The sequence below is a fragment of the Diceros bicornis genome, chromosome 4, assembly GCF_020826845.1.
Source record: "Diceros bicornis minor isolate mBicDic1 chromosome 4, mDicBic1.mat.cur, whole genome shotgun sequence".
NCBI classification, from domain to species: Eukaryota; Metazoa; Chordata; class Mammalia; order Perissodactyla; family Rhinocerotidae; genus Diceros; species Diceros bicornis.
Window position 1 is genome coordinate 89935986 of NC_080743.1, and position 13543 is coordinate 89949528.

The 13543-nt window shown below is 43.4% G+C and overlaps 1 protein-coding gene across 1 annotated transcript in view; it reads right to left on the reverse strand.

Moving 5' to 3' along the window:
- The window catches only part of PAPPA2 (pappalysin 2), a 266866-nt gene that overhangs the window by 12125 nt on the left and 241198 nt on the right, over positions 1 to 13543 (reverse strand). The gene's annotated exons all lie outside the window — the stretch shown is intronic.

Below are 13543 nucleotides of genomic sequence, written 5' to 3' on the forward strand. Positions count from 1 at the left end.
TACAACTCTACAACTATGATACACAACTATGTACTGGGGCCTTGGGGAGAAAAAGGAAAAAAGAGGAAGATTGGCAACAGATATTAGTGCAGGGCCAATCTTTCAAAAAAAAAAAAAAAAGGAAAGAAAAAGAAAAGCAAACAAAATAAGGTCAAATGACTTCTTTCCCCTGTAATATTTTCATCTTCTTCAAAATACCCAGAGCTAAACAGCTCCTTCCCGGGAAAATGATCAAGGCTGTACAGTATGGCGATTAAGAGCACAGGATATGGTGTTAGATCAATCTATGCCCAGATCCCAGCTCTGCTCCTTACCAACTACTAGAATCTGAGCAAGTTACTGGACTTCTTAAAACAGTTGTTCACGAACGAGAATAACACCTACGTCATAGGGTTGTTGTAAGGAATAAATTAGCAAATGGAGGTAAAATACTTTACACGGTACCTGGCTCACAGGAAGAACTCAGTGAATCCTACTTTTATGAAGTCGGCAGGAACACTGCCACCACTTTTGCCCCTGTGGGTTGTAGTGTGAGGTCCCTCCATGGAGACTCTGGTCAGAAAAACTTCAAGATTCTGCCACCAACACTTTAGAGTCAACGCCATGGATGCTCTCATCCCTCAGACCCTCCTGCCCCATCCACTGTCACCACAAATGCACCCATCTGAGTCATGAAGGAGAGAGAGTCAGGTGACAAGGGAAATGGGTCTGGAACTTATAAAAACAGAGTGGGAAAGGCCTGACTGGCTTCTGGAAACTAGGGCTCTCCTCAAAACCATAGTGGTGACTTAGGTGTTTTAGCCTCTGAAAAGCCCCAAACCATCACAGACACCTCTTCCCTGACGCGCGCCCCAGGAAAACAGGAAGGTGAGAAGACTCTGTGACTTACTTTTTGGCCAAAAACAACCTCCTAGCAGCTCCTTCCATTTAGCTGCAAATAAGACCCAGCGGCACAGACTCTCCACCTCACTTACAAACATAACACCAACCTGCTTGCCCATGTGGCCTCTCCTCCTGGCCCAACACCGCCTGGGTGCTTCTCACCCACCCCAAGGGGGTGGGGGGAGTTAGACCCCGAATGGTGAAGATGGGGCAGGGGGGAGTGTTCAGGTAGAGCCTGTATTTAGCTGTGCCAAAAAAATATCAGCTCTAAGTTAGAGCTCTGCTTCTCAAGAGACAGAGACAGGAGAAAACATCCCTTCACAAGTCCTTGTCCCACTGTCTAAGGAGGCTTAAAAACAAAACGACATAGCCCTGTTGCAAATTTGTGATCTGTTCCTCTGTTGCGAAATGCCACTGTGGTGAGCCATGGCTACTGATGGCAGTGTGTCCCGGCCCTCGCGTCACCCAGAGGCCTCACCCACAGAAGACACTCTGTGCCTTTAGCCCTCATCTCCCTCCACCTTTTACCAAAACTGCATGAGACCATGACAGCACCCAGTGTCCCCCTCCCTGCCATCACCTTTATTCCTTCCTCAAATCTCCAGTCTCTCACAAGGTAACTGCATCAAACCCCAACTCCATATCCTAAACAAACAAAAGTCCCCAAACCCTTTTTTCTCGTCCTCCATCAGCCTCACTCCTGTCCTCCATGCTTTCCCTCTTCTCTGGAGCAGCTGATCCTACACAGTCAGCTAGCCTAGATTTTATGTTAGTGATTCCCAATCCTTTGCTGTCAAACTCTGATTTCATGGCAGCGTCGCCCTCCCTCCTTCTTGAACCATACAGCAACGCTTCTCAGGATGCTGTCTAGTGACGATGGCAGCAGTCCTCCAGCTGGCCTGATTACTGGGCTCCTAGGGTACTGGTATTTGTGATGTAGCAAAATCTGTGCTGGGGGCTCCCAGCAAGTAGCAATAATGACACATCATCAGACCTCATTCGCATCTCCATTGGGAGGCTGGTGGGCCTATTAATTCTCACGATTTTGTTTTTCTTGTTTTCATGGTGGAAGTGGGATAGGGTGGCCTGCAAGCTCTCCTGACATAGTCTTGTTGCCTGGCACTTGGCTTTCTTCTATAGAAGAGGAATGGATTAACAAAATTGTTTGTTCAGGGAATTTCTCACCTCCTCTCTAGCTAACTGGAGCCAGCCTACTGTGTTTCAAGGTCACAGACAGAAACTTTGAACATAAGACGTCTGAACTCTGCAAAGGCCATGGGGGCAGGGACACTTCTATTTTGTTCCTTTTCCACTCCTGTGTCCTTCCATCAGCAATAAGGCCCTTGCATCAGCACAATGCCTAACACACCACAGTAGATGCTTAATGAATATTTAGTGAGTGGAACTTGTGGATCCCCTCCAGGATGAACTATAAACTGAGAAGGCAGAATATTTTTTGCTTTACATTCCTCTTAGCTTTCCTCCAAGAGCAGGTACCTTTTCTCTGTCTTGTTCCCTAGCCTCCCCAGGTATCTGTTCTCACTACTATTACTTGGCCCACCGACCCCATAAGACATTAACTGCAGCCCTGCTCAGAACAAGCCTAACAGGTTCTCTTTAGCTTACAGGAAACCACAAAGAGAGGAAGCAGGAGATGGCTGAGACATATAGTGGAAACCAGTTAACACTGGATGAAGGCAACAAGGCAGTCTAACTTAACCCGACATAGACCCCGCAGCTCATTACACGCTCATTGTAATACATTACCATGCTACATAACACACCCGTGGGTGCCATGACAGTTTACAACTGCCGTGGCAATGGCAGGATATATCCACATAAGGAAAGAAAAGAGGTGGCACCCTTGTTCCCCTGAAAAGCCTGCCCGGTTCCCCGAATACCTATGAATATTCCTCCCCTTCATTACCTTGACCCCTTATAACAGCTGCTTAATCACCCCAAGAGCTGAGAAGTTGATTTGTGAACTCAGTTCCCATTTCTCCATTCTTTGGCCATTGAATAAAGCTTGCGCTACTGAATGCTCAGCTTCGGTTTCGTTTCAAATCCGTAACATTGAACAGGAAAGAACTCTCTGAGGAAGGGACAAATTGTGGGTATGAGGCCCTCCTCAGAGCTCCTCCAAGCGTGGGTCGGAGTCCCACCAGAGTGAGGTGAAGCTGGTAACACTATCAGTTACTCTCTCTAAAACATCACCTGAAAATAGCTTAGCATGACCTTCTAGGTAGAGGTTCACTAACAGTAGATTCTTACAGAACCAAACGTAAAGATTCAGAAGAGTGAAATTGAGAGCAGAATTTCAGGCCCTTGCAGGCACCTTGCTGAGCAGGTGGAACCTTCTGCCTGGCCTGGTCACCTCTGTAGGTGGTCTCTCATCCAGCTCCTCCTCTCTCCGCCCTCTGCCAGCTGTTGTGCCTGGACCCACACCAGACCTGACTGGATCATTAAGCCATATACACTCTGTTCAAGAGCTCACCCGGCTCTGGAAGGCGAAAGAGACGAAAGGACGGGAAACAGGTAGAAGTCAGAGGAGGATAATCTGCAGCTGGGAGAAAGGGATGGAAAAGTATGTGACTCCTGGGAGAAGGCCCAGGGCAGACTGCTGGGGTCCTGCTCTGACTTTGAGTCTTTACTTCCCTCTGTCCCTGTCTCCTGGTTCCCTGGCCAGCCTGCAGTTCATGGGAGGTCGAGGCAGACCTGAGCTGGTGTTGGGAGTGTTCCACCGCAGCCCCCAACACACGTGCTTGCCCCCCGGCACCCCTGCCACACGCACAGCATGCCAGGCAGTTCAGCATTTCTTGGCTCCCCAAGCCTGCCTGTGGAAGATGACTGGGAATGCAGACTGTGGGAGGAAACAACAATATTCATTGTTTGGATTAAATATTTTTCTTGGCCCTCCTGCTGTTTGCTGAGCGTCTTTTTTTTCTTTCCCGTTCTCTCTCATTCCCTCCCTCCTCCCTCCCTCCATCTCTCCCTCTCTCTCTTTCTAGCTCTGTTCCTCAACAATCAAGCAGCACACTGAGAGAAATTTCGAGGAGGAAGCAGAGGCTTCTAGGGTGGAAAGAGCTGTTTAAGGAAACCAAAGTAGTAAACAATGTCTGATACCACACCCAGCTCTTCACAAAGGTGTTTCACTTTGGGATAAATCGAAATCTACATTTGAGTTTTCAGACGTGTTCATGGGATATAACTCACAGTATTTGTTTTCTCTCTCATTTTCTCTTTCATATATATATAATACGTGTGTATATATACATCTGTGTATATATATACACACACATAAATATGGTACATATGTGATATATATATTTTTTGTATATAAGATATATGTGTATAATAATTAATAATATATAATATTGATATTATAGATCTATAACATTAAAATATGTGTTTTTATTTTATACACACATACAGACACACATGTACATATATAATTTCTCTGGAAGCCCTAGGCATAAGGAATGAACCTAAAGGTAAAAATATTTTTACAGACTACAAACCATCATACAAAAGCAATATACTATTTTTATTTTGTATATGGCATTTGCTGTGTATAAGGCACTGTGCTACAAGGTTTGTACTCATGATCTTATTAAACTCTCACAATAATCCAGTGAGGTAGGTGTTATTATCATGCCCATTTTACAGATGAAAAAACCAAGGACCAGAGCCATTAAGGAACCTGTCTGAAGAAAAGACGTAGACCCGCTGTCAGATGCCCAGGCCTGTGCTATAACCATCCTGACATGCTCCTGCTGCCTCCAGCATTATTATCATGTAATAATGATATGCCCCACTCCACTTCTCAGTACTGCACACCTGGTCCAATCTCTACCCAAAACTATGGGCATGAAGCAGCCACTGTCTGAGGAAAAGTCAATATCATAGAAATCCATGAGAAGTGCATCATCTAGGATATTTAACTTCAAAACATATACTATGAGCCAAGCATCGGACTAGTTGCTGGAATCCTGGGATATCTAATCAACACATAGTGTGCGTACTACGTACAAGGCACCACAGTAGGTTCTATGCATGACAAAGTCTTTGTGTTAAAGAAGCTTTCATGGCATCAGCACCAAAAGGCAGAACTCAACAGCATCTGAGACAATAGGGAAGAAGTCACAGGCCCAGGGAGGATTAATTCCCAAAGTCATGAATGGCACTGATAAGAGCTATGGAAGTTAAGAATAGGAAAGGAGCTAGGGCATTTCCCAAAGGTTTTATGAACTATATAGGATTAGACTTAATCTTTCAGGATGGATAGGATTTGGGCAGAGAAATGGGGAGAATATCTTAGCAGGAAGGCAAATATAAGCCAAGATTTCAGATAGAAAAAGAAAAGATATATCAGTGGTTTTCTGCCTCGAGTATTAACGGCTGAAGTTTGGAACTAGGTCAAAATCTCCTTCCAGAAGAATCTAACCCTTATCCTGAAGACAACAGAGACCACTAGAAGTTTTTTTTTTTTTTTTTTTTAGCAGAAAGAGAACATGTTAAAAGTTGTGCTTCAAAAGTTGGATCTGGGGACAGCATGGGGAATGTTCAGAAGAGAAATGGCAGGATCCAGAGCAGGTAGAAATTGACTTCAAGCACATATGAACAGAGAAGAACAGAGTTGGCTGTTCTAATATGGAACAGAAAAAAGCAGATGGGAGGAGTATTGTGAAGCAGAATTGTCAGGACTTGGCGAATGGTCATACTTGGGTAGAAGACCGATGGAGATGAAGGTTTGTCTAGGACATTTTGACTACTCAAATCATGCTAAGCTTTTCTCAAAAATTTTGCTCATTGAAAAAAATAGCTAGAAAGAATCCTTACTAAATCTAAGGACTGAGTCACGGGAAACAGAGCCTGATCAGTCAGCAAACCCTCCTACCTCACAGGGAGAAGCTCTACACATTTTCTTTCTCCATAGAAACACAGGCTTAGAGGGTCCCAGCACATCTTCCCTCCTGCCCAATTTCTGCCAGGCTTTCCCCACAACTTAGACATGATTATTTTATCACCCCCAGTAACATCTAGGTCCAGCTGAGCTGAGGAATGGCAGGAGGGAGGTGCCATGTTTATTCTAGAATATTTTCTTGCCAATAGTCTTGTTTCTTTTAGCCTTAGTCTAATTTTTAGTTCCTGTGTCTATGAACAGCTCAATTTGTGTGGCTGATTATTGTGGTTCTCGTCCTCAACCTGTCACGCCATCCCGGGTTGTCAGCCCGGCTGTTCTGCTCTCCGTTATTTGGTCGATCCATCCAGTCTCGCTTTCACCCATATGGAACCTATTCTCTGTGCAAGTGTCTTGTTTACATTCCCTTTATCTACGGGACGCTTGTCTGTGTATCTTATTCACTCATCCACTGATCGGCTGCATCTGTTTCACAACATGTTCTCTAGTCTCATTTCCTTGGTCTCTGATCCTTGCTAAGCAGGGTTCAGTGGCATGCCTCCTCTTCCTCTGGCTTTAAGCTTGCAAAGCCCACGGAGGTGTCCTAACAGTGGCCAGCACCCCATGTTCATCTCTTAGCTGAGTTTTCTAAAAGTCCTGCATTCCTCATTTATGCGTTGTTTGTTTGCTTTTAATCTTCCTACCAGTTTCAGAACAGGGACTCTAGAATCAGACCACCTGGGTTCATTCACTAGTCCCACATTTTAGCTCTGAAGCTTTAGAAATCGCAGCCCCTCAGTTTCTTCATCAGTAAACCAGGAATGATAATAACGGTGATAATTCCTCATAGTACGTACCTGGCATACAATAAACACTCAATAATGTTATTAAGTATGTATACCACGCAACCAGGAGCTACTTTTTTGTTTGTTTGTTTCCTGAGTGCAAGGAGCCTGGATACCCTGGGCATCGATGGCTCCTTGTCTGTGAAGGTGGAGACTAGCCCTCCCAGAGGTGGCTACTGGATAACCTGGTCATTCTTCCTCTCTCTTAACTATAACCAGTAATCCCAGGGATCTTACCACTTACCTTGCCCAACTATGCGGACAGAATGACTATATATAACATGGCCTTAAGGCAGGCAAAATACATATGCAAAGTTATCTGAAATACTAATCATCTCTCAACATGCTATTGTTGATAGTTGAGGCATAGCAGCAATACTGTGTCAGTTGTCTTTCGTCCCCTGGTCTCCTTTTTATCCATCATGCCCACCTCCGTGCTGGACTTTGCTCCCTCTGACAACCCCCATAACCAATGTATCCATCTCTACCATAGTATCTGAATAGTCTCCTAATTCTCTGGAAAGCAGCTGACACACTAAGGAGTCAATGATGAATATGTATCTCCAACTAAATAAAAGATAAACTATTAAGGCAAAAATTGACTTTAACTGTGGAAAGTTTGGGACTTTGTGATCCACACGGGGGAGACAAGTATTTGGGGGAGAAATAGGAGCATGCATAGCATCCCCCAAATTATATAGTGGAGGTAGCCCTATTAAACAAAATTGGGAAACCCAGTTCTACGTTATCAGGACATCTTCTGCCTAGGCGAAGTGAACACGAGCAAAACACGTTTGTTAGGGATTGAAATGTGTTCCCCCAAAATGCATAAGTCGAAGCCCCAACTCCCAATATGATGGTATTTGGAGGTGGGGCCTTTGGGAAGTAATTAGGTTTAGATGATATCATGAGGGTGGGGTCCTCATGATGGGATTACAGCCCTTATAAGAAGAGACACCAAACTTCCTCTCTCTGCCATGTGAAGACACAGCAAGAAGGCAGCCGTCTGCACACCAGGAAGAGAGCCCTTACAAGGAAACTGAATCAGCCAGTACCTTGATCTGGGACTTCCCTGTCTCCAGAACTGTGAGAAATAAATATCTATTGTTTAAGCCAGTGTTTTATTATAGTAGCCCAAGTGGACTAACACACATGCCTTATTTAGTGAATTTATTAATTTAGCTATTTTTACTGATTTGTCTACCCAAAGAATTCCCAGAGACCTTGTCTAAAAAGTAGGAGCACGAAAAGAAGGTAAGAGGAGGACAGGCAGGAAGCAGCTCTCAGAGGAAGCCCAAAGAAGTAAAAAGATCACTGGCTTCTGCATTCACTTATTAGGCCATTCTGGATGGGTGTGGCCCTTGGGCTGGGCACAGAGGGCATGAATCCAGGACAAGTGGGTAGAGCCAACAAGTTGGGCCGGCTGTAGGTACTCCCGACTCAGCTACAGTGTCATCAGGGTCATAAGTGGTTCCAAGGCCAGAGATCATTCCCAGAAATCTAACAGCACTGCAGACACGCACCACTAAGTTTAATATTTCTCACATTAGAAAGACTTCTGTTGAAGCTAATCTCATTTTTAATTAGTCCTCACATCACCTGGTGAGGCAGATTAATATGATTATCCACATTCCATTGATGGGGAAAATGAGACAAAGGGCCGTGCCCCAAGGTCACTTGGGGAATGAGCAATAAAGGTGAAAATTAAACTTAAGCATTTTAAGTTTCCAAACAGCACACAAGGGAGAGGACACTGGGGAGTAGATTTCATCTCCACTTGTTCGGGATCTTTCACATCTGGATAATGCATATTCAATTTACTACTTGCTTTCTCTAATTAAAAAATAAAATATGCATTTCAGTTCTGAACCCCAATATTCCATATTCAATGCATAAGGAATTTATCAAACAATATATGCCAGGAGCAGCCAAAGAAGAGAATAAAATGGGCATCACTTAGCCAGATGTGAATATTTATTAACTATTTATAGAATGTTTAATATTAAACCAGATTAGGGGGAGGGTGAGTATAAACAGAGAAGAATGAACCATGTCCCTGCTCTCTAAAAGCTGGTCTAACTGGACATTAAAAATAGATACACCAACCAAAACACTTACGAACAGCATACACCCCAACCACATAGGCAGGAACCAGGTCTTTTCTTTGTTCCCCACAGTAGATGTTTAAGCATTATGTGTTGATAAATTGTTGGTTGAGCTTATCTCAGAGCAAATTGAGATATCAGAGTGAGAGGCGAGCCTACAGTATCATCATCCACCCCTGCCTTCCAATCCAGTTAACTTCATCTTCAACTCCTCTCTCATCATCACATCCAACATCCAAATGTTCAGCATTCTACTGCAGAAATTGCTTTGTATTCAGCCTCTTTTTTCTCTTCTCTTTCCAATTCCTCAGTTCAGTGGGTGGCTGTTAACGTTAGTTCAGGTAAGAGATGATAAGTTTCTAACTTCCATGGTCCAAATTTGCCACCATGGTTTTCTTCCTATAAAATAATCCTATCATCTTTTCCCTGTGACAGAGATACTTAATGCTCACCTGATATCTGTGTGTCCCCCTGACTCACCTGTAGTGGGCTTGAGGCCATGTGACACGTTCTGGTAAATGGGAAGGCAAGCAGAAAGGATGCATTACTTCTGGTCCAAGGGACTCAAGAGTTACTGGCCTCTCTCTCTCTACTTCTTTTCAGTCTCTTTGGAGGCAACCATGGAGACCAAATTTTGAGAGGACAAAGGAATAAGATGGAAGAGATGGATGGGTGTTCTAGAGAGTTACACTAGACTTTACGTGAATGAGAAATAAATCCTTTGTCATGTTAAGTCACTGAGATTTCAGGGTTAATTTGTGACTACAGCCTATCTGGATTAATTCATATTCTATTTATAAGCCTTCATTAGATCACCACTTGCTACAGATAAAGTCCAAACTCCTTAGCTTGGCACACAAGAGCCTGAGTGATCTACCCCTAGCTTAACTCTTTAACTTCAAATCATTTCACACTTCTTCATGTTCTCCAACATTAACTTCACTGAGCAGACTAATAATATTTTCTGTGATGTGCCAGTGGTATTTTGGGGTTGTTTGTTATAAGATATTATTGTAGCAATACTTGAATAATACAGAGATTGGTATCAGAATTGGGGTGCTGCCATAAAAATCTAAAATGTGTGGCATTGCTTCTAGAATGGTACATCAGGAAGCAAAGAAACTGTTGTAGGAAGCTGGAAAAATGAAATACCTCATTATGGAGTGGCAAAATATTTGACTAAATGTTTATCGTAGTTGTGAGGGAAGTTATAATGTTAACTGTTCTAACTTGTAGGTCAGAAAATTTACTTAACAGCCTCTTGGCTGTGGACAAAGAGGATTTAAAGAATATTACTAGGGTTACTTAGTGGTTATTACCTTTATTTGATAAGGTACTGTAGATGAGCTTGGAAACGTTGCTGCTTTGCCAGCAGAATTGAGAGGGAGTATGGAGTACTAGAAATTCCAGGACTTGTAGTACTGAAAAACAAAGCTGTTTCTCATCTCCAACCAGCAAAATATAAAACTGAGTAATGTTTCGTGTTAGACAGGCTTTCAAAGACTGAAGTTAAGACTTAACTTCAGGCAAAGACCCCATCAAGGGGTGGACCATTACACTATTCGTTAAGACTTTTAATTGGATTAAAGTGGCACCTAGGAGATCCTTGAGGCTGAACAAAATGACTCATAGAAAAGAGACTAAGGACTTTGTCCCAGAGAAGTCTCATAAACTCAGGATACCTATAATTAAATCTATGGAGAGAGGCATGTCTTAAAAAGACTTGTGAGGATAGTTCTTGGAATATGGATTTGACTGAAATTAAATATATACAAAACCAATAAAGTTTAGGAGAGCTGAATTACCACAAGTACCATCAGCTTGGATTAAAAGAGACTCACTGGTAGAGAACATAAAAAGGTTTCTGGGTCCCCTATACTCTATCAAGAGAAAGCAGGCTGAGAAAGCAACTTAGCTTTCAATAGTGGAATGTTCTCCAATGCTCTCTTTTTGTGACCCATGAGGATAATGGAAAAGGAAGGACTTCCAAGAGAGCAGAGCCAGGAGCCTTGAAGAACAATGCACTTGGGAGCCACCTCCAGGGATTAATCAAAAGCTATTAAATAAGAAGCACTTCCTATTCTTAGAGTAGGGTTTTTTGCAACTTTCCTCAGAGGAATTTCAGAATTGTTGTGGACCAGTGACTGTTATGTGCCTCTCATCACTCTCCTCAAAGGGGATGTTTATTGTAGTTGTCTTGTCTCTGCTCCACTTTGTCCATCAGGTGTGTGGAAGGCAGAGAACTTGTGATTTCGGTACATCAGACTCCAGATTAAGAGAAGCTACATTGTAACCTGATGTAAATCATGACGTTCTAGATTTCAAGCATGATGCTACGCTTAGATAAGACTTTTGGAGTGTCTTGAGGTAAGGTGGAGTGAATATGAATATAACCAATGTTTGTGACTAAAAAGCCTGACTAGCAGATATTATTATATGTCCACGGTTCCTTTTACTCTCTCTTCCTTTGCCATGACTGCACTACCAGCAGAGTATAATTCCCTCTCCTACAAATTTTGGATCTAGCCATGTGGTTTGCCTCGACCAATGGAACGTGAGTGTGCGTAACATAGGCTACATTTGACCAGAGGTTTTGAATGTACTGGCATGCCTTTGCTAGCCCTTTTGTACCCATGTTATCCACCATGAGAAGAACATACTCTGAGTAGCTGCTGACCCTGAAACCCTGAAGCCAAGGTCCTTGAGTGAGAGACATGTGGAGTATACTTCAACCCAACCCACAACTTAAAGCCGAACCACTTAGCCAACCTGCAGATGCGTGAGTGAGAAGTAAATTTTGTTATTAAAAGACATTGAGATTTGGAAATTATTGGTTATACAGCACTAGTACAGAAAAACTTGATGACTGCATCATGCCATTTCCTTCACATGGAAAGGAGCCTTTCCATGCACTCCTATTTATCCTACAAAATCCACTTCAAATGGCTGCCCCTCCATAAGATCTTCTCCACGCGATCAGGACAAGTTATTTGCTTTATTCTCTGTGCTGCCACGTGACTTTGCTCGTGTCTTTGTATGATTACTCATTGGATAGCAATTTGATCTTTTACCTCTATTGCATACACTGTGTTGGGAACTCCTTTTTCACATTTGTAATCTTGACACATAGTAGGCACTCAGAAAATATTATTTTAAGTGAAGAAATGAATCAATGGACCTGAAGAAGTGATCACAGTTTGGTAACCATGTGTAGGTTGGGAAAGGAGGCTATGGCACTTCTGCAAATCTTAGCCATTGGGGGGAGCAGCAAGCTTTTAGATTGAGAAATAGTATGAGGCTCATACAAAAAAGCTGGATGAGTTTGTTTTTTCCTGTGCTGGAATTTGGAGCCCTAGATTCTGTAGCTAAGCTTGGAAAGGTGGGAAGATGCTTCCCATGCATGAAGTATTGTACATTCCTGGGTTAGAAAATGTTTTCTTTGGGGGTTGTTGTGGTTTCTTTCCTTTTTTCTTTCCCTTTCTTTTTATTTTTTTTCAGCTTTGGAAACATCTAATGTTTGCAATAATAATAACAACAACAAAAATATGAGGCTGGCCCAGTATGAATCAGGGGAGAATTTTTGCATGCAGTGGGTGTAGGGGGTGAGACGAGGGGGTGGGAGGCAGAGGGAGGGGAGAAGAAAGGAAAAACACAGTTGCCAGGAGCTTAACAGAAGAAAATGCCATGCATGACACGTGGCTGGCACAGTGGGCAGCAACATCTGTTCTCGATGAGGATCCCTGGTGTGCGCTGCTGTGTGTGCACGTGTGTGTGCATGTGCGTGTGTAAGGAAACACCCAGGATCTGTGCTTCAGGAAGCCTGCTCGTGGCTCCAGTCTCCCTGGTCTGAAATGCTGCCCTCAGTGGCGGCCTCTCACCGTGGGTTAGATCTGCAGCCAACTTATTCTTGTGAAGTATGTTGCAGGCTAGAATGGGCTGTGGAAAACAAGCCCGAGAAAAGCCACAAGGGCCTCCTGACCCATTAGAATCTTTCTCCTGCCAAGTTCTCATTACTGATCTTAAATAGGAAGGAAAACAATGTATAAGGCTGAAGAGGCTATGGAGAATCTACTGCGGAAGAAGAGGGCTTACTTAGGAGCTCTGGGCTTGGGGTATTGAGATGAGGAAGAGGTAATGAGTCTGTTTTCAAAATAGGTGCATGGTTTTGGGGGTTTTTTTGTTTTGCCTTTTTTTTTAGTTTGGTTAAGCATTCAAAGGCTCATTTTTCCTCTTATTCTTGTTACTCTATTCAATGAAATAGAGGAATAATAAGGTGGAGAGTTTGTATCCTCTACGGACGGTGAGCATCCTCTTAAGGGGAGCTTCTGAAGAAAGGTTACCCCAAGCTGTTGGGCTGGAGCTGGGAAACTGCCGGCAAACCTCAGATCTGAGCTGTTGTCAGCCCCTTAAACAAGGTTCTGATGCTCAGAACCTTGGAAAGGTGGATCCAAACAGATGCAAAAACTAGCTCAAAATTGTAGGCCTGAAAGGAATCAGACTGAGCTGAAAGGAGATAAGCAGAGGTTCTTGCTGCAGCTTTCTCTGTGCACCTCCGAGCAGACCTTTGGCTCCCTCAGTCAAGACCTCCAGTGGGCAGCATGAAGGAGGTGTCACCTGCTGTGTTGCCACAGGTATGATCCCATACCTGTGTGTAGCATTTTAGTGTCTAAAACGCTTTCACAAACATTATCTCATTTGAGAGCCAAAAGAACACTGTAAGTCAACCAAGGGGGATATTATTTTCCCACAGGAGTCAAGTGACTTCGACTGAGATCACACAACCAAAGAGAAGAGAGGCAATAGGTGGAACC